Here is a 6,570-nt window from a genome sequence, read left to right as displayed (position 1 = left end):
CCCCCGGAAACAAAACCCCGCACACTTGGTTCCCCCCTCATTTTGGTTCCCCCCCACCCTTGGGGTCCCCCCAAGCCTCATGGACCCCCTCTGACCCCTGATCTCTGACCCCCGACCTATGACCCCTGACCCCTGAGCCCTGACCTCTGACCCCCGACATCTGACCCCTGACCTCTGACCCCTGACCTCTGACCCCCTGACCCTTGACCCCTGACCTCTGACGCCTGACCTCTGACCCCCCGACCCCTGACCTCTGACGCCTGACCCCTGACCTCTGACCCCTGACCCCTGACCTCCGGCCTCTGACCACTTACCCCGGACCTCTGACCCCCTGACTTATGACCCCTGACCCCTGACCTCTGACCCCCGACCACTGACTCCTGACCCCTGACCCCCGACCCCTGACCCCCGACCTCTGACCTCTGACCTGTGACCCCTGACCTCTGACCCCCTGACCCAATCCCAAGCCCAAAAATCCCAAGCCCAAAAAATAGGACTCTCAAAACCTAAACCCAAAAACTAAAACCTAAAAACCCAAAAACCTAAACCCAAAAACGCTCCAAACACTAATCCAAAAAAATAAGACGCTCAAAGCACTAACACAAAATATTAAGATGCTCAAAACCCTAACGCAAAAAATTAAGATGCTCCAAACCCTAACCCAAAAAATTAGGACACTCAAAACCTTAACCCTGGAGAACCTAACCTGAAAAAATCAATCAATAAATAAATAAAAATAAAATTTTAAAACCCTAACCCTAAATAATTGACCAAAAAGAAAACCCTAAGACCCTAACCCTAAAAAACCTTTCAACACTACAACCCATAAACTCTAAAACCCTAACACACTAACCCTGAAAAACTTAAAACCTTAACCCCCAAATCCCTAAAATACTAACCGTTAAAAATCCAAACCTAAACAACTTAAAATCCTAAACATAAACCCTGAGAATACTTACCCTGAAACCCAACCCTAGTGCCCTACCCCTGAAACCTTAAAACCGTGAATCAATCTTTGGAAAATAACATAGGCTCAGGAGAGGATCTCACTACGCTTACCCTGACTCTGACTCTGACCCTGACCCTAACCCTAACCCTACCCCTAACCCTAAGCATCACCCTCTAACCCTAACCCTAACACTAACCCAAAACCTAACCCTAACTCTAACCCTACCCCTAACCCTAACCCCTAACCATAAACCTAACCCCCTAACCCTAACCCTAACCCTAACCCCCTAACCATAACCCTAGCCCTAACCCTAACCCAAATCCCTAACCCTAAACCGAGCCCTAACCCGAACCCTCACCCTAACCCTAACCCGCCTAACCCTAACCCTAAACCTAACCCTAACCCCGAACCCGAACCCTAACCCCCTAACCATAACCCTAAGCCCTAACCCTAACCCTAATGAACCCTAAGCCTAACCCTATCCCTAACCCTAACGCTAACCTTAACCCTAACCCTAAACCTAACGCCCTGACCATAACCCTAACCCAAACCCTAACCCCAAACCCTAACACTACCCCTAACCCTAACCCCTAACCCTACCCCCCCTAATACTACCCCTAACCCCCTAACGATAACCCTAGCCCTAACCCTAAAGAACCCTAACCTTAAACGAAAACCCTAACCCTAACCCTAACCCCCTGGCAACCGCACCCCGCACACTTGGTTCCCCCCTCATTTTGGTTCCCCCCCCCCCCTTGGGTCCCCCCGGAAACAAAACCCCGCACACTTGGTTCCCCCCTCATTTTGGTTCCCCCCCCGGTGCGCCCCACAAATGGGTCCCCCCGGAAACAAAACCCCGCACACTTGGTTCCCCCCTCATTTTGGTTCCCCCCCCCGGTGCGCCCCACAAATGGGTCCCCCCGGAAACAAAACCCCGCACACTTGGTTCCCCCCTCATTTTGGTTCCCCCCCCCCGGTGCGCCCCACAAATGGGTCCCCCCGGAAACAAAACCCCGCACACTTGGTTCCCCCCTCATTTTGGTTCCCCCCCCCCCCCGTGCGCCCCACAAATAGGTCCCCCCGGAAACAAAACCCCGCACACTTGGTTCCCCCCTCATTTTGGTTCCCCCCCCCGGTGCGCCCCACAAATGGGTCCCCCCGGAAACAAAACCCCGCACACTTGGTTCCCCCCTCATTTTGGTTCCCCCCCCCCCCGGTGCGCCCCACAAATGGGTCCCCCCGGAAACAAAACCCCGCACACTTGGTTCCCCCCTCATTTTGGTTCCCCCCCCCCGGTGCGCCCCACAAATGGGTCCCCCCGGAAACAAAACCCCGCACACTTGGTTCCCCCCTCATTTTGGTTCCCCCCCACCCTTGGGGTCCCCCCAAGCCTCATGGACCCCCTCTGACCCCTGATCTCTGACCCCCGACCTATGAACCCTGACCCCTGACCCCTGACCTCTGACCCCCGACATCTGACCCCTGACCTCTGACCCCTGACCTCTGACCCCCTGACCCTTGACCCCTGACCTCTGACGCCTGACCTCTGACCCCCCGACCCCTGACCTCTGACGCCTGACCCCTGACCTCTGACCCCTGACCCCTGACCTCCGGCCTCTGACCACTTACCCCGGACCTCTGACCCCCTGACTTATGACCCCTGACCCCTGACCTCTGACCCCCGACCACTGACTCCTGACCCCTGACCCCCGACCCCTGACCCCCGACCTCTGACCTCTGACCTGTGACCCCTGACCTCTGACCCCCTGACCCAATCCCAAGCCCAAAAATCCCAAGCCCAAAAAATAGGACTCTCAAAACCTAAACCCAAAAACTAAAACCTAAAAACCCAAAAACCTAAACCCAAAAACGCTCCAAACACTAATCCAAAAAAATAAGACGCTCAAAGCACTAACACAAAATATTAAGATGCTCAAAACCCTAACGCAAAAAATTAAGATGCTCCAAACCCTAACCCAAAAAATTAGGACACTCAAAACCTTAACCCTGGAGAACCTAACCTGAAAAAATCAATCAATAAATAAATAAAAATAAAATTTTAAAACCCTAACCCTAAATAATTGACCAAAAAGAAAACCCTAAGACCCTAACCCTAAAAAACCTTTCAACACTACAACCCATAAACTCTAAAACCCTAACACACTAACCCTGAAAAACTTAAAACCTTAACCCCCAAATCCCTAAAATACTAACCGTTAAAAATCCAAACCTAAACAACTTAAAATCCTAAACATAAACCCTGAGAATACTTACCCTGAAACCCAACCCTAGTGCCCTACCCCTGAAACCTTAAAACCGTGAATCAATCTTTGGAAAATAACATAGGCTCAGGAGAGGATCTCACTACGCTTACCCTGACTCTGACTCTGACCCTGACCCTAACCCTAACCCTACCCCTAACCCTAAGCATCACCCTCTAACCCTAACCCTAACACTAACCCAAAACCTAACCCTAACTCTAACCCTACCCCTAACCCTAACCCCTAACCATAAACCTAACCCCCTAACCCTAACCCTAACCCTAACCCCCTAACCATAACCCTAGCCCTAACCCTAACCCAAATCCCTAACCCTAAACCGAGCCCTAACCCGAACCCTCACCCTAACCCTAACCCGCCTAACCCTAACCCTAAACCTAACCCTAACCCCGAACCCGAACCCTAACCCCCTAACCATAACCCTAAGCCCTAACCCTAACCCTAATGAACCCTAAGCCTAACCCTATCCCTAACCCTAACGCTAACCTTAACCCTAACCCTAAACCTAACGCCCTGACCATAACCCTAACCCAAACCCTAACCCCAAACCCTAACACTACCCCTAACCCTAACCCCTAACCCTACCCCCCCTAATACTACCCCTAACCCCCTAACGATAACCCTAGCCCTAACCCTAAAGAACCCTAACCTTAAACGAAAACCCTAACCCTAACCCTAACCCCCTGGCAACCGCACCCCGCACACTTGGTTCCCCCCTCATTTTGGTTCCCCCCCCCCCCTTGGGTCCCCCCGGAAACAAAACCATGCACACTTGGTTCCCCCCTCATTTTGGTTCCCCCCCCGGTGCGCCCCACAAATGGGTCCCCCCGGAAACAAAACCCCGCACACTTGGTTCCCCCCTCATTTTGGTTCCCCCCCCGGTGCGCCCCACAAATGGGTCCCCCCGGAAACAAAACCCCGCACACTTGGTTCCCCCCTCATTTTGGTTCCCCCCCCCCGGTGCGCCCCACAAATGGGTCCCCCCGGAAACAAAACCCCGCACACTTGGTTCCCCCCTCATTTTGGTTCCCCCACCCCGGTGCGCCCCACAAATGGGTCCCCCCGGAAACAAAACCCCGCACACTTGGTTCCCCCCTCATTTTGGTTCCCCCCCCCCGGTGCGCCCCACAAATGGGTCCCCCCGGAAACAAAACCCCGCACACTTGGTTCCCCCCTCATTTTGGTTCCCCCCCCCCGGTGCGCCCCACAAATGGGTCCCCCCGGAAACAAAACCCCGCACACTTGGTTCCCCCCTCATTTTGGTTCCCCCCCCCCGGTGCGCCCCACAAATGGGTCCCCCCGGAAACAAAACCCCGCACACTTGGTTCCCCCCTCATTTTGGTTCCCCCCCACCCTTGGGGTCCCCCCAAGCCTCATGGACCCCCTCTGACCCCTGATCTCTGACCCCCGACCTATGACCCCTGACCCCTGACCCCTGACCTCTGACCCCCGACATCTGACCCCTGACCTCTGACCCCTGACCTCTGACCCCCTGACCCTTGACCCCTGACCTCTGACGCCTGACCTCTGACCCCCCGACCCCTGACCTCTGACGCCTGACCCCTGACCTCTGACCCCTGACCCCTGACCTCCGGCCTCTGACCACTTACCCCGGACCTCTGACCCCCTGACTTATGACCCCTGACCCCTGACCTCTGACCCCCGACCACTGACTCCTGACCCCTGACCCCCGACCCCTGACCCCCGACCTCTGACCTCTGACCTGTGACCCCTGACCTCTGACCCCCTGACCCAATCCCAAGCCCAAAAATCCCAAGCCCAAAAAATAGGACTCTCAAAACCTAAACCCAAAAACTAAAACCTAAAAACCCAAAAACCTAAACCCAAAAACGCTCCAAACACTAATCCAAAAAAATAAGACGCTCAAAGCACTAACACAAAATATTAAGATGCTCAAAACCCTAACGCAAAAAATTAAGATGCTCCAAACCCTAACCCAAAAAATTAGGACACTCAAAACCTTAACCCTGGAGAACCTAACCTGAAAAAATCAATCAATAAATAAATAAAAATAAAATTTTAAAACCCTAACCCTAAATAATTGACCAAAAAGAAAACCCTAAGACCCTAACCCTAAAAAACCTTTCAACACTACAACCCATAAACTCTAAAACCCTAACACACTAACCCTGAAAAACTTAAAACCTTAACCCCCAAATCCCTAAAATACTAACCGTTAAAAATCCAAACCTAAACAACTTAAAATCCTAAACATAAACCCTGAGAATACTTACCCTGAAACCCAACCCTAGTGCCCTACCCCTGAAACCTTAAAACCGTGAATCAATCTTTGGAAAATAACATAGGCTCAGGAGAGGATCTCACTACGCTTACCCTGACTCTGACTCTGACCCTGACCCTAACCCTAACCCTACCCCTAACCCTAAGCATCACCCTCTAACCCTAACCCTAACACTAACCCAAAACCTAACCCTAACTCTAACCCTACCCCTAACCCTAACCCCTAACCATAAACCTAACCCCCTAACCCTAACCCTAACCCTAACCCCCTAACCATAACCCTAGCCCTAACCCTAACCCAAATCCCTAACCCTAAACCGAGCCCTAACCCGAACCCTCACCCTAACCCTAACCCGCCTAACCCTAACCCTAAACCTAACCCTAACCCCGAACCCGAACCCTAACCCCCTAACCATAACCCTAAGCCCTAACCCTAACCCTAATGAACCCTAAGCCTAACCCTATCCCTAACCCTAACGCTAACCTTAACCCTAACCCTAAACCTAACGCCCTGACCATAACCCTAACCCAAACCCTAACCCCAAACCCTAACACTACCCCTAACCCTAACCCCTAACCCTACCCCCCCTAATACTACCCCTAACCCCCTAACGATAACCCTAGCCCTAACCCTAAAGAACCCTAACCTTAAACGAAAACCCTAACCCTAACCCTAACCCCCTGGCAACCGCACCCCGCACACTTGGTTCCCCCCTCATTTTGGTTCCCCCCCCCCCCTTGGGTCCCCCCGGAAACAAAACCATGCACACTTGGTTCCCCCCTCATTTTGGTTCCCCCCCCGGTGCGCCCCACAAATGGGTCCCCCCGGAAACAAAACCCCGCACACTTGGTTCCCCCCTCATTTTGGTTCCCCCCTCCCGGTGCGCCCCACAAATGGGTCCCCCCGGAAACAAAACCCCGCACACTTGGTTCCCCCCTCATTTTGGTTCCCCCCCCCGGTGCGCCCCACAAATGGGTCCCCCCGGAAACAAAACCCCGCACACTTGGTTCCCCCCTCATTTTGGTTCCCCCCCCCCGGTGCGCCCCACAAATGGGTCCCCCCGGAAACAAAACCCCGCA

Source organism: Anas platyrhynchos, chromosome 30 (genome assembly GCF_047663525.1).
Source record: "Anas platyrhynchos isolate ZD024472 breed Pekin duck chromosome 30, IASCAAS_PekinDuck_T2T, whole genome shotgun sequence".
NCBI classification, from domain to species: domain Eukaryota; kingdom Metazoa; phylum Chordata; class Aves; order Anseriformes; family Anatidae; genus Anas; species Anas platyrhynchos.
The sequence above is the reverse complement of the archived record's forward strand: the minus strand, read 5'-3'. Positions refer to the sequence as shown.